The following is a 15,610-nucleotide window of genomic DNA, read 5'->3' on the forward strand; positions in this document are numbered from 1 at the left end:
AAAATGAGGCCATCAGAATAGAATAGGGTTTCCTCAACGTCAGGCAATTTGGGACTAAACATCACGTCTTTATCCTCCAAATTCTACTTGTACTTTTATATCAATATTTTTCTTCACATTAACTCATTTCTAATTATATAAATTTATTTAAAGGGTAGTTTTATATCTTATCATACAGGGAAAGCTCCCCTACTTGTCATAAATAGAAAGTAAATACAATGAAAACAAGACTACGTTATTAAATTCTAGCTAGTAACTGCTGCTTGCCAAGGACCGAGCCTGAGGCTTGCTCTCTCTTTATTAAAAAGGGCGATTAGCAAGTGTTAGAAAAGTGTTCAAGGTGTATTAGTCCCCAACTGATACTTTCTCTTTGACATAATCATGAGGGTTGAAAGAAACTTGAAAGACTGGCTTACTCTTTTGTGAGAAAACTTTCTATTTTGAAACAATTTCAAACTTACAGAAAAGGTATAAGAATAGTACAAAAGAACTCCAGTAGATCTCTTTAGCCGGATTTACAAGTTTTGGACATTGACTTTATTTGCTTTTTCATTTTCTCTCTTTCTATATACACTTATAATTTTTTTTTCTGAACCATCGAGTAGGTTGCAAACACCATGCCCTTAATGACCCCAGTATGTCTTTCCCAAGAATAAGGGTATGCTCTTTTATAACCACAGTATAGTAATCATATTCAAGAAATTTAACATGGATGCATTACTTCTATCTAACTCCAGGCTATAATTCCATTATAATTCAATTTTGTCAATTGACCCAATAATGTCATTTATAGCATTTTTTCCCCAGTACAGGAACCAGCTCTGATCATGTATTACATTTGGTAGTCACATGTCTTTTTGGTCTTCTTTAATCTGGAAGAGTTCCTCAGCCTTTCTTTGTATTTCATGACACTGGCAATTTTTTTTTAAGATTTTTTTAATTTCTTCCTTTTTCTCCCCAAAGTCCCCCGATACATGGTTGTATATTCTTCGTTGTGGGTCCTTCTAGTTGTGGCATGTGGGACGCTGCCTCAGCGTGGTCTGATGAGCAGTGCCATGTCAGCGCCCAGGATTCGAACCAACGAAACACTGGGCTGCCTGCAGCGGAGCGCACAAACTTAACCACTCAGCCACGGGGCCAGCCCCTGACATTGGCATTTTTGAAGAATGCAGGCTGGCGACTTTATAGACCGGCCCTCCATTCCTGTCTGATGTTTCCTCTTGATTAGATTCGGGAAAGAATGTCATACTTCTGACTCAGTGCTATTTAATGCCGTGTCCATGTTCCAATGACGTTGTCTCTTGTATAACAGTGAGAGCCACCCACACTGGGCAGACACTGAAAGAGATCATCTCCCTGATCTCTTTTTGCTCCTTTTAGTTTCTATTTCTGAAGAAATTCAGACGCTGATATTAACTAAGTCACATTGTCTATAATAAGTCACAACATCAGTAGTCCATGTTGTTTCTGGAGCTACCAGATACTGTACAGACAGCCTAGAATTTCAAGGGAAGCTCTTCCTTCATACCTCTTTCTATCCCTGATGAAGGTTGATAATGCCTTTTCATTTGAGACCCAGGCATGGCCAGGGAGAGGAGGTAAAGAGAAAGAACAGTGCATGAGCTATATGTAGCGTGGATGGCTGTAGCAGTAATTGCTGCCCAATGTGATCTCCTTTGTGAGCAGAAATGGAAAATAAATAATGGAAGAGAAATGGTCCCTGGTGAGGAGCTATTTGGGTCAGCATAGAAGTCTCCACAAGCAGTGACAGAAGCAGGCAGCAGACGGTTGCAATGAAATAGCAGTCAAGTCTGTCACCCCTTCTACTACATAAAGTATCTTTGTAGTTGTGTGGGGTTTTTTTTTGGGGGGGGGGTTGTTTTGTGGTTTTTTTTAACATCAGAAAATCAAATTGAATTAACGTAGGTAAAAAGAACACTTATTGACCAACTTATTAGGCTTCAGCAATGGCTAGATCCAGGGGCTCAAATGAAGTCATCAGGAGTGTCTCTCAGCTCTGCTTTTTTCCCGTTAGCTTCTTACTCAAATAGACTCTATTTGGATAGAAAAAATGGTCCCTATTAGCTTACATGATGATTACAATCTCAGAAGGAGAGACGGTCTTTCCCCGCATGCATATTATTTCCCCTAACTGGACTCTGAATGACCTTGCTTGGGACAGAAGTCCACCACTGGGCCCATTACTGCGTTTAGGAAGACGGGATACCCTGACTGGCCCAGGCTGTCTCACACACCTCCTGCTCACTGCAGAGTCAGGGCACATGATCGACAATCCCACCAGGGGTACAAGAGGCAATTCCTTCAAGGCAAAAATGAACAGATACAGACATGTGCTACTTAACGACGGGGATACATTCTGAGAAATGTGTTGTTAGGTGATTTTGTCATCGTGAGTACATCAGAGAGTGAACTTACACAAACCTGGCTGGTACAGCCTACTGCACACCTGGGCGAGATGGCATAGCCTATTGCTCCTGGGCTACAAACCTAGACAGCATGTTACTGCGCTGAATACTGTAGGCAATTGTAACACAATGGCAAGTATTTGTGTATCTACACATAGAAAAGGTACAATAAAAATACCGTAGAAAAGATAAAAAATGGTGCATCTGTAGAGGGCATTTACCACGAACGGAGCTTGCAGGACTGGACGTCGCTCTGGTGAGTCAGAGAGCGAGTGGAGAGTGGATGTGCAGGCCAGGACGTTACTGTTCACTCCAGTAGACTCTATAAACATGGTACACTTAGGCTACACTATATTTATAAAAAAGATAATAATCTTCCATAATAAATTAACCTTAGCTTACTGTAACTTTTTTACTTTATAAACAAAATTTTTTTTTTTAATTTCTTGACTCTTTGGTCATAACATTTAGCTTGAAACAGAAACACATTGTACAGCTGTAGAAAAATATTTTCTGTCTTTATATCCTTATTCTATAAGCTTTTGTCTATTTAAAAGTTTTTTATTTTTTACTCTTTAAACTTTTTTATTAAAAACAAAGACACAAACACACACAAAAACAAAAACACATTAACCTAGGCCTACAGAGGGTCAGAATTATCGATTTCACTGTCTTCCACTCCACATCTTGTCCCACTGGAAGGTTTTCAGGGACAATAACATGCATGGAGCCGTCATCTCCTACGATAACAATGCCTTCTTCTGGAACACCTCCCGAAGGACCTGCCCGAGGCTCCTCTTCAGGAGGTGTCACTCTTTTCAGAAATATGGCCATGGTGCTTTGCTTGGTTTGTTTCTTTTTTGTAAGCAGACAATGCACCATGAACATTCCTCTCTATTAACAAAAACCTTTTGGTGTTGTGGTCCCTGTTTTCAAACTTCTTAAGGAGCTTGCTGAGATCTGCAAAAGCTTCTGCTAAACCCTTCAGTGTGAATTTTCTTGGGGGTTCTTCTTCTTTTTCTCCTCCCGCAGTTTCCTTTTCTCTTGCCTCTTCTTCCAGTTATGCGTTTTTGTACCAGTTCCAACAATTCCTCATTAGTCAACTCCTCAGGAACCAGCTCTAGGAGTTTCTCAGTGTTATCCTCATCCACACCCAGGTTAAAGTCATTTGCCATCTCAACCACAGCCTTGTTGATTTTTGCAACCTCCTCATCCTTGGCAAATCCTTCGAAGTCAAGGATAAATCTCTTGAGTGTCTTCTTCCAGATGCTATTCATACACTCCTTGGTGACATTACCACCAAGGAGTGAGGTCCTTAATGCAGTCATAGATGTTTCAGTCCTTCGAGAATTGCATCAGTGTCTTCTCAGCATCTTCCTCAGTTGCAGCAATAGCCTGGACAAAGATCCTCCTCAGGTAGGAGGCCTTAAAAGCTACTATATCTCCATTGGTTAGATCGAAGAGAGGTGGTGTTTGGAGGGAGAAACACCACTTTGATATTCGGATGAAGATCACCAATAAAAGGAGCATGTCTGGGAGCATTGTCAACAATAAGCAAAATCTTGAACGGTTTGTTATTCTCTAAACAGTACTTCTCCATTTCACTGGCACAGCAATCAGCGGGGCATCTTGGAAGAGGAGCTGAGTCACCCATGACTTTATTGCTCCTGTAGTACCCTGGCAGTGTGTGCTTATTGATATGCTTGAAGGCCCTGGGGTTCTCACTGTGTCTGATCACAAAGGGTTTCAATTTGTAGCCTGCAACATTGCCCCAAAGTAAGACTGTTTCCTGTCCTTAAAAGCCTTGAAACCTGTCATTGACTTGGTCTTCTTATGAACGAACAGCCTTTCAGGGACTCATTTCCAGAACAGGGAGGTTTCGTCCAATTGAATATTTGCTCTGGCAAGTAATTTTCCTCCACAATCAGCTTATCTAGAGTTTCCAAGAATTCTTCAGCTGCCTTCATATCAGCGCTCGCAGACTCACCACTCACTTTCACATTATGTAATGAATAATGATTCTTGAATCTAAACCACCCAGAGCTGGCAGTACATTCAACGTAATAGTCAGGTCCAGGTTTTTCTTTCAACATCGCAAACTTTTTGCTTCAGCTGTGATCATCACGGTGCTGAGAGGGATACACGTCTGCGTCTGGTCCTCAATCCAGGTCATTAGAAGTTTCTCCATGTCTGATACTGGCCCTTCTCAAATTTTTGTTAGTGTCGTGGCCTTCACTGAAGCAGATCCTTTAACAGGTTCTGTCACTTTGTTCTTATTCTTCAAGACTGCAGCTCTGGTGCAATGGGACATGCCTGCGTGGTAAGCAATAACCATCACTGATTTTCTGCCTTCGTAGCCCTTAGTCACTTTTAATTTCATTTCCAGGTCAACCCCTCAACGTGCCTTCTTACTGGCAACATTAGCAGTGGATTTTGTATGCTTAGGGGCCATGATGAACAAAACAACACAAGTAAGTCAGGCACAAGAGAAAACGATGCAATCGAGAGATGTGTAAACATGAGATGTATGAGCCTGCTGCTGGCATAATGTGGCTCACTGTTTTATAGTAAACATTTTTTATAAGTAGAAAGGGAGCGCTCTAAAATACTGATAAAAAGTGTAGTATAGTAAACACATAAAGCGGTAACATAGTCGCTTATTATTATTATCAAGTATTATGTACTGTACACTTTTATAGAACTGACGGCAGCATGGTAGGTTTATTTACACCAGCATCAGCACAAACACATGAGTAACGCACTGAGCTATGATGTTACAACGGCTATAATGTCACTAGGCGATAGGAAGTTTTCAGCTCCATTATAATCTTATGGGACCACCGTTGTATATGTGGCCTGTCGTCGACTTGGAACATCATTGTGCGGTGCACGACTGTATTCAGTACAAAGTTATGATGCAGTATAGGGGGCCATTTGGTGAGCTCGCTGATGTGTGGAGAATTGGTGCAGTGTCGTGGTTTAGAGCCCGGGCTTCGGTCTGAATCCTTGCCGTACCATCACTAGTTCCGTGGCCCTGGGCGAGTTCTCTCCACATCTGAGTTTCCTTATCTGTAAAATGGAGAAAATAATACTTACATATTATCAGGGTTCTTAGTTGCAAACAAGAATTTACTCTACCTAGTTTAAGGAGAAAGAGGTTTCTTAAAGGATAGCAGATAGCTCATAGGACCTCAGAGGTCTAGAGAAATGAGCTCTGGGTATGTTTCCAGGAATAACTCCCAGAACCGTGCTGCCCCACTGGCCTGATCAAACTGTTGCCGCCTCCATCCCATCTCTCTATTGCAGTGGTGTGGAAAGTGCTGCCGCTGTCTACCCAGAAACATACGGCCTCCATTGGCAACCGAGCTGGCAAACAGAAGTCTCCCCACCACACCTGTTTCCCTGCCCAGCTCACCATGGAATCAAACTCTCTCAGGGTGCGTCTGAGCACTGGACTCACATTTACATGCAGGGTGGCTTCACGGCATGCAACCTGTGCAGGTGCACAGGGCTCATCTCTCAGAAAGGGCCCCCGCTTGGTTTAATGGTCTGCCACTGTTGCTGTCTTGAAATTCATAATAATTTGATCCTTGAGCTTGTGTTTTGTATGCAAAATCTAATGAGACAATGAAGCACGTGCGTATGCAGTGGAGATGCATTGGGCGGCAGTGTGAGCACACATGGCTCAGGCCCACAGGTGCGAGGGAACTGCTGCACCGAGCTGTTGGCTTGGATGCCCAGTGCCCATGTTCTCACCTGGGACAGTCCCGGGCTCTATGAATTTCCCAGGTGGTGGCTGAGCAGGGACCTGGGCCCTGGCTGGTGGTGGCAATGGCAGCAGCAGCAGCAGCAGCAAAAGAAGCAGCCCCTGTGGTGGTAGTGGCTGCTCCCCTGGGAGAGAGAGGGCTCCATCTTGGGTAGGGCAGGGACGGTGGGGGGAAGGTGGGGTGTCTGCGCGTCCTTGCAGCATCTGTACAAATGTTAACGCGGTGAATCTAATCTAATCTAGATTCTCCGGCCTGAGAGCCGGGATAGCAAAAGCTGGTGCTTAGTGAGTTATTACAAAATAAAAGCATATGCATAGACATTGCAATAAAGCATAGAGGGGAATTATTAGAATTCTTCAAAGAGTTTAGAATCTCTGGTTTTGAAAACTGCTGCAACATTGCAAAGAGTTAGAAACAAAACATTGCACAGAGTTAGAAACAGAAGTTAAATTTTAAGATTGCCACGTTTAATGGAAAAGAACACTATTTTCATATGAAGCTTTGGATGAACCAATTATTAACGAGGAAGATAATTTTGATTAATTTTTTTTTGCAATTGAAGATAAAGTGATGGAATGTATAAACAGATGTTTCAAATTATGTACAAATCATGAGACCTCAATGAGTTATAGGTAGTGTCAGAGGAAAACATCAAAATGCTATTGTATAATTTACATTTAAAATTAAATTCAGACTTATACAAAACTGATTAGTATGAGGAGTTAAATCTTTTTAGAAAATTGATTCTGCAAGAATTTTATCAATACTACATGTACTAAAATTTGTTATTTCAAAATAACTTATGAAAAATTTATCCCAATGTTGTCACAGACTAAAGTTCTCTTAACAACTCCAGTAACACTGGCATCAGAAAAGTCCTTCTCAAAATTAAAAATTATGCAAAATTACTTGTGATCTTACATTTGCTAAGAGCAACTGACATTGCTTTTGACTATGTACGTTACAAATCAGTTTGCCAAAAAGCATAAATTTGATGATCTAAATTTGATGAGCTAAATTAATTTTCAGAAAATCAAGTTAGAAAAATCATGATCAATCAAGACACATTAATAAAGTACTGTTCATTATTGTATTTTAAATTATGACAATTTTTTTTGCAATTTGTAAATTTGTGTTGTTCTTAATATATTACTGCTACCCCATAGTACATCTTACGAGTAGTAAAATATTTTAAAAGAAAAATGGATTATTTTTTAGTACTTTGCAGTTTTCCCTCCTGCTTTTTTTTTTTTCTCCCCAAAGCCCTCCGGGTACATAGCTGCATACTTTCAGTTGTGGGTCCCTCTAGTTGTGGCATGTGGGATGCCCCCTCAGCATAGGTTGATGAGTGGTGCCATGTCTGTGCCCAGGATCTGAGCCAGTGAGACCCTGGACTGCCTAAGCAGAGTGTGCGAACTTAACCACTCGGCCATGGGGTCGGTCCACGCACCTACCCTCCCCCAACACCGCCCCCTCCCCCCCCAGCTTTTTGAATAAGGGACCTCACATTTTCAATTTTCACAAATTATGTAGCTGGCGCTGGTTACGTGCCTACATCTTAGGTACAAGTGAAGCTGGGAAATGTAGTTTTGGGGCTCCTACCTTGGGAAGGAAGGCTTCATTAAGCGAGGAACCCGCTAGTCAGGAATGATAGAATATCAGCGCCCACCCACCTCACTGGCTGCCAAGCCACCAATGGTGGTTCTTTTCTCTCTTGGTTTGGGCGTTCCCAGCAAAGTCTGCAAGAAGATTAGATTCATTGTATTAATCCCACCATTCTAAGGAAGGACAAGCAAATTCCACAGGCCGGGGTCATGCAGCAAAGTGAAACCAGCTGTCTCCTACTTCTATGAGGGGGCCTTTCCCTAACTACACACTGGCCTCTTGGCTCCAACTCAGCTTTCTCACTGCCTCTGGGCACCTGCCTGCCCCCCAGCAGCTATTTTTGTTCTTTGGTGCTTACTTAATGCTGTTTAATGCACAGAATGGATAAACTGCAAATATTGACCTTTCTCAAGGCTGCGTCCCAGGAAACTCTTGTTGATTTCAAAAGGTTAGTCATTTAGTGTCATGCCATTTATATGTTTGCTGAATGACCGAGAGGAGTCATAGAGTTCTCCTCTGCAAATATCCTGAAAGGGGAGGAAGAAGAACAAGTCATTCTGAATTGAGGAATGAATTCAAACCTATAAATCAGAAAGCTCCCGGGCAAGACCTGGCAAAGATGCATTCGCTGTCAGTGTTTGAATCTTTCTTTTTTATGCTCCAAAGGACATCATGAACACGTGTGGGTGGATGTCCACTTTCATAAAGAAATCTCCTTGTGTCTCCTTCCTGACCAAAGATAGACCATCAAACTCCCTCTTGAAAGCAGTGGAGGCTACGAAAGGAAGAATGCCCAGTCCTGCATCCCTGGATAGAGACCACTGAGATACAATCTACTAGTGGTTTAGAGATGGCTGATTTCTTCAGTTTGGAGGTGAAAACCCTGTGCTCAGGAGGCTGCCTTGTTGGTTGTTGGTAAAGTTTGGGTCTCTGGAGTCTTGATCCAGGCCTCATCTGCTTCTTCTCTACGCTGTTCCACCACTGACAAGACCAAAGAAACAGGTGTCCAAAGGGAGCCATCAATGAGCTTGGAATGCCTATTCATCCCAATATGTGGTGACTTCTTGGCCTGGAGCTTTCACAGCAGAGACATAAAGAAGGAAAGGTCAAGACCAGAACACAGCTGTACAGATTTGCAACTGAAATGTTGGGCTGAGGTGAACAGTGATAGGGGTCAGGAAATTGCTTTAGGCTAGGACTGCAAAGGTAAGACAGTGAGTGTGTATTTTTGTGTAAGAGGAAAAAAGAACAGACATCTGACTTTAGCATCACAAGAAACCTGCATATGTCTGAGTGTGAGTCTGTGACTGTGTGTGTCTATCAGGGTACATGTCCGTGAGCGTGTCTATGTGAGGGTGTGTGCATGTGCAGCATATAGTCTGAGAGTGACAGTTGTGGGATCCCATGCTGGGATCAGCTTCCAGCTCCAGCACTTACCAGTTGTGCACTCTGAGCAAGTGAGGTCATGTCATCCCTCTAGGCCTCAGATTCCTTTGTTATAAAATAGGGACAATTTTAGCAGTAACTTCATAGGGACATTGTGGGGATTAAATCAGATTATCTATGCAAAGTACATGGAACAGTGCCTGGCTGTCGGTTAGTGCTCCATAAATGTATGCGGTTGTTATCACATCAGACAACATCTACGATCCATACTTTTCAGGCTGTTGATTTTCTGGGACGCCTGCCCACCAGGTGTGCCCCTCATCTGCTGTACACAGAGCTGGCCCCCACCTGTCCAGATTCCTTGCCAACACTGTTGTGCTTAGACAGGGACCAGCTCACCTAACAGGCCCACCCCTCTGCGTGGCGATGCCTGGTTCTCTCACTGCCACCTCAAGCCTGCCTCTGACAGGGGCTGACATGGTCAGATGTCTACCAGCCACGGCTTCTAGCCTCATCCCTAAGTGCAATCATGGTCTCCTTCTCTCGATAAGGGTTTGTGTCTGAATTTCCCCATGAAGTATGTAAAATCTTAGAACTTACTCCTCAGCGTAGATTTTTTTTATACTTTTCGCATGACTACAAGAAGATCTCCACACTGAATAGATTTTTATTCATCCACAGTATAACGAAACCAACCCTGTTCTTTGTTTCTCCTTTCAAATCACTTTATGGGCCTCCTGAATTTCCTGGCCTTTGTGCTTTGGTGACTAGCGCTATTGAAACGTTTTTACCAATCTAGGCTGTTCTGAATTGACGGGGCCCCAAAGTCCTGGCCTTCTGCGGCTTCAGAGGGAAGTGGAACAGCAGAGATCAGAGAATCCGGGGCTCTGTGGCTTCGGGGAAGATTCTAGCCCAAGGCAGGGTTGAACGAATCGGGAAAACAGGAAACCCAGAGGGGACAAAAGGCCACCTGGAACAGAGGGAGAGAACTCAACGGTGGCTGGAGAAGCTGCGCGCTCTCTTCAGGGGATGAGGCAGCACAGGCCACTGTCTGGCTGTAGTTGACAGTGAGGAGCTGCTCCCACAGCCACCTGCCTGGACTGAGGCAGTGGAGGCTGCTGATTCTATGCAGGCAGCCCCCAGAGGGTCCACATCTGTGATCCTAAAGGACTCTTGCCTCCCCCTGACCATTGCTCTTGGCAGGGTGACACCACTGGTGGGGACTGTGTGTGCTCAGTAGTCTCTGGGCTCAGGGTGGGTTTTCAGTGGGTCTAGGTGGGTGGGTAGGGTAGGGTTTGGGGTAATCGTGGTGGCCAGGGCCTGCCCTGATAGTGTGATGTGGCTTCCTCTGACGTAGCTGGCCAGGTCCCAGGGTAAGGGACCCTGAGTGTAGATGGGTGCTATTCTGAGTCGATAACTTTATAGTATTGTTGCCTGTCCTCTTAGCAGTTCATTCCGTCCCTCCCCCACACACTCATTCCCACACCTGCTGAACATCTACCACAAGCCAGACCTGTGCTGAGCGACAGGGAGTCGGAGAGGGGACAGAGGCCCTGTCTTCAAACCATTGGGCCTACTGGAGAGAAATCTTAAGTGGTTAGGGAATTGTGATGGTTATTTTTATGTGTCAGATTGGTTAGGCTATGGTATCCAGGTTTTTGGTCAATTGTTCTAGATGTTTCCGTGAAGGTATTTTTTTTAGATGAGATTAACATTTAAATCAGTAGACTTTGAGTAAAGTATATTACCCTCCCTAATGTGAGTGGACCTCAAAAAAATCAGTTTAAGGCCTTAATAGAAAAAGATTGACCTCTGAATAAGAGAGAATTCTGGCAGTAGAGTGCCTTGGACTTGACTTGCAAGGTCAACTCTTCCCTGGGTTTCCAGCTGGCTGGCATACCCTGCAGAGTTTGGACTTGCCAGCCTCCACGGTTGCATGAGTCAGTTCCTTAAAATCAGTTGGTCTCTCTCTCTCTCTCCATATATATTGCATAGAAATATACATATATGTATTATACACATAGATATATACAATACATACTATATACATATACAATATTCTATTGTTTCTGTTTCTTTGGAGAACTCTAATACAGGAATCCAGTCTCTATTTTATTCCCCTCTTGATGACTTCTGCATCTTTGATGATAAAATGTGCCCTGTGGAAAACAGAAAAAACCAACAAATAGTACCAAGACGGCACTGTGAAGATCTTGCTGAGTGCCCTTCTCCTTTTTCTCTGTGTATGTTGGCATGTATACTCAGCAAAATTGGAATCACGAGTCTTTATTCTGTCTTTTTTTTTTTGGTAAAATTAATTGTAAGCATTTTTTAAATGTCATTAAAATATATGGCAAGAGGTTTAGGGCCTGCCCACTAGTCTGTTTTTGTTGGAAATTTAGGTTGTTTCCTATTTTCTGTTATTATAAATAGCTCTGCAAGGAAAGTTTTTGTACATAAATCTTTGTCTGCCTCTCTGATTATTTCCTTAGGGAAGATTTCTGTAAGGGGCATTGCTGAGAACTCTGGCCTCATAAAGGAGAGAATTATGAAAAATGGAAGGGAAAATGCAATAAATTAAAGGAATTACTTGACTCATTTTAACTGAGAAAATAAGAAACACCTGGCCCCCTGCAGGGCCGACCTCGCGGTCATCGACGTTGTTTAGGGAGACGGTGAGGCCCAGTGGAAAGAGGACTGGATTAGGAGCCAGAGCCTGGTTCCAGGCCCGATTCATGTCTCCTTACAGCCAGAACGCCTGGGCAAGGCTCTGACACGTTCTGCTCTCAGTTCTTCATGTAAAGTGAAGCGTTAGGAACTGCCCTGCCCACTTCCCCAGAGGTGGGGAAGAGCCATCGATGGAATGGGTGTGAAAGTGTCCCCTCACCCACCTGGCCTCTCCCCCTCCTTTAAGAGCCAGTTGGAGCGCTGCCTCTTCTGTGCAGTCTGTTTTAACTTTCCAAGGACAAATCAGTAGCCTCCACCCTAACACTTTCTCCGAGCTCTTTTCTACCATGTATAACGTTGAATTATAATGAGTTGTTCACACTTCTGTTCCTCCAGCTGGCCCGTGAGTCCGAGTCCTATTCATCTTTTCTTTCCACTGGTGCTTAATATGGTGCAAGGCATGCAGGAGATGCCCAGTTAATGTTGACTGATGGAAATTATAAAGCGCTAAAGGAGCATGACACCATCCACGAGCATTCGTTAAGCACCAGCGATGTCGTCTCTGAACTCAAGGCACTCATACTACAGTACAGCAAATACGAAAAAGATTCAAGGTAGCGTTTGCTAAGTGCCCAGCTGATTGTTCAGATGCAAAGTACACAGGAGCTCAGAGCAGAGCAGGGAGCCTTTGCTGAGGGCTGTGGTGGGCAAGAATGCCTTCTTGGACCTCTGGGCTTTCTGGGCCTTCTTGGACCTCCGGCACTCTAAGTAACATTGGCCTCAGATGAGGGGAGAATAAAAAGATGTCATCCTAGAAAGGGGAAGTGCGTGAACAAAGGTGGTCCAGTGTTTTTCTATACAGTCTGGTATACCGTGGGGACACCATGAATACTTGCTGAGTGAGTAAATGAAGATGACAGTGCAGCCCCACACATTCTGAGAACAAGATGGCCAAGTGTGCCTTCCCAAAGGGACTGTCTATTTTGTTAGGGCAAAAATATCACATTGCCCAATAAATATTAATGGATTGTCTAATTGCCTCATCAGTTTCCAAATACAGGTGCAAAGCTGTTTAGCTAGATTTCCTCAGTGCTGTGCGTAAAATTACAGGCCCACGTCCTTACACGTTCCACCTTCCTCCATGCGCCACCTGGATCATCATCAGACCAGTGACAAGGGTTTGGGTGCTGCTCTGTCAAATCAGCTTCCATGAGCAAGTGACATGCAACTCTGAGGTGTCCTTCTGCTTAATTCATTGTTCCTTCAGACAGATTTAAGGCTACTCTGTCTGTCCTCTGCTGGCTGACATAGCCTGAACTTTCACTTGTGTAGAAGTCATATTGCTTGCCCAAGACTGAGAATCAGGAATTGTAGGGTTTTATTACAAAATCATCAGTAAATTGCCAAATAATCATGTCAGGTGATATATTTTGCCTCTCAGTATCTTACTTTGGGTCAGGGATTCAAACTTGTGTTTGAAATTGAGGCGCCATTGAGTGACTTTTTTTTTTTGCAGGGGAAGATTCTCCCTAAGCCAACATCTGTGGCCAGTCTTCCTCCTTTTTCCTTCCTTTCTCCCCACCAAAGCCCCAGTACATAATTGTGTATAGTTGTAAGTTCTTCCCGCTCCTCCACATGAGCCACCACCGCAGCGTGGCCACTAACAGATGAGTGGTGTGCTTCCTTGCCTGGAAACCGAACCGGGGTGCCTGAAGCAGAGCACCAGAGCTCCAGCCGGTGGGCCATCAGAGCTGGCTCGACATTTCAGTTAAAATCAGGTTCACCTGCGAATAACAGAACCCCCACCCCACTCCCACTCCCCAACTGTTGAACAAGATATTAGTTTAATTCTTTCTCAGATGAACTAAGTCTGAAACTAGGTAGTCCACGGTTTGTTTGTTGACTCTATTGTCACCAGAGATTCACACCCCTTCTCGTCTTATCCTCATCCTTCCTGAGGATGTAGCCTGCTTCTTCACATCCAGGATGACTGCTGTGATTTCAGCCGCCTCAGCCATTTTCCAAACAGCAGGATGGAAGAAGGGAAGGGAGAGGACGCAACTTCTCTCTATTACAGAACTTTCTAGAAATTCCACACAACATTAGTGCTTACATCTCATTGGCCAGAACTTAGTCAGATGGTGACAGCCAACTATAAGGGAAAATGGGAAATGACATCCTGTAGCTGGGTATAGGATGTGTGCTCAGCTGAAAACCGGCGCTCAAATTCATTTGAAAGAAAAGAAGATACGTGTTTGATGGGCGACCAATAATCTCTGCCACAAACTTGATTGCACCTGTCTTTATATTTGACTCACTTCAGAAAGCAAAGCAATGACCCAAATGAGTGGAAGAAACATACAAAAGTGTCACCCTTGAGTAAAGCTGTTTTCTAAAACCTAGGCTCTAGTATTTCAGAGATGCTAAATCAGAAGCAGGTGGCCCTAGTTAGAGCACTGATGTGTCTAGTACTCTAGCCTATATATATACAGATAGTTATGTATAAAAAGTAAGAAATATATTTCTGTTTATTTAAATAGCTAGGGTACTGACTAACATTCAAATAGGCATCTTTCACTTTGCAAATTTAACAATTATTTATAATTGTTATAGTTACATTTTTCTGATTCAATTATTTTAACCTTATTTATGGTGAATTAAAACATGCATGTAGGAAAAATGCATAAAGCATAAATGTAACTCACTGTAAAATAGAGCTTTCGAGGGCTTCTGCATCCTTATTTAACTTGATCTTCTCAACAGCTGTGTGAGGAAGGCAAGGCAGCCTGCAGTCTCATCGCTCACAGTTCATGAGGAAGGGAATAGGGCAGATGACGTTCTCAAGATTCAAAGCCAGTGGTGGGTCCAGAATTTCAACCCATGCCTTCTGCCCCCAGAGCCCATGGTGACTTAGCCAGTGCTGCCTCTCTCAGAGACTATAGAAATCCTGTGAAATCTGGCAGAGGCCGAAAGAGGTGAGTGTAACATTCTGAAAAATTATTGGCAAATAAAAATGAACAGAAAGGAGTAGTAGTCGCTGTAGATATTTAACATAAGATATCCTGAGCACTATGGCATAAGTGCAGCATGAATTACCACTTGAAATAAACAGTGTCTACTGAGAGGAACGTGCAAAACCACTCTGGTAGATTTAAGATTTTACTATAAATGAAATAAAGGGGGGAAAAAAGGACACATCTTTGGCAACCCTTCCTCCTTGTCACTATTTTTGGTTCCCCGTCTGAAGAAAGTTTTAAAGATTTCCTTGTAAGGACAAGAGAAAAAAATCATGCTGTGACCTCGCGACCTTAGTAGAAGCAACCACGGGCGAATATTCATCTTCTCCAGGGCTTGGAAAGAATTGGGGGCAGACTGTGAAATCTTCCCACCTACCCGCGAAGGGCATAAACTGATGAAATCGGTTCAACATTCTCAAAAAGTGGTCTCTGGGAATCATTAACCTCCCATTTCAGATACGGAATGCCCCTGGGGGTTTGAATCAAGGGTGCACCTTAGGAATGAGCAGCTTTTTCTTCCTTAAGTAGGCATTGGATCCGAGCCCTTGTAAGAGATGTTTGGTAATATGTATTTTGTCCTCATAAACTCTTTCATTTATGGAATTTCTTCTAGATGGTGGAAAGAAGAGAAGCAGTAAAGCGAATGTCTCGCTCCCATGTATTTGGAGATTAGTTACAATTCTCTGAACAAGTTGCTGAACAATAAGGAAGAAAGAGTAATTCTTCTCTCACAAAGGAATGC

General features: G+C 43.3%; 1 long non-coding RNA gene across 1 annotated transcript; it reads right to left on the minus strand.

Annotated features, from left to right (window-relative positions):
* Positions 1–540: 540 nt before the first annotated feature.
* On the minus strand, positions 541–14,973 carry LOC139039836 (uncharacterized). Its single transcript, XR_011493044.1, has 3 exons — positions 14,557–14,973; positions 7,796–7,932; positions 541–5,495 (listed from the first exon to the last, which is right to left on the minus strand). It is a non-coding gene; the product is annotated as an uncharacterized lncRNA (long non-coding RNA).
* Between the last annotated feature and the right edge of the window lie 637 nt (positions 14,974–15,610).

The sequence above is a fragment of the Equus asinus genome, chromosome 12 (assembly GCF_041296235.1).
Source record: "Equus asinus isolate D_3611 breed Donkey chromosome 12, EquAss-T2T_v2, whole genome shotgun sequence".
In the NCBI taxonomy this organism is placed as follows: domain Eukaryota; kingdom Metazoa; phylum Chordata; class Mammalia; order Perissodactyla; family Equidae; genus Equus; species Equus asinus.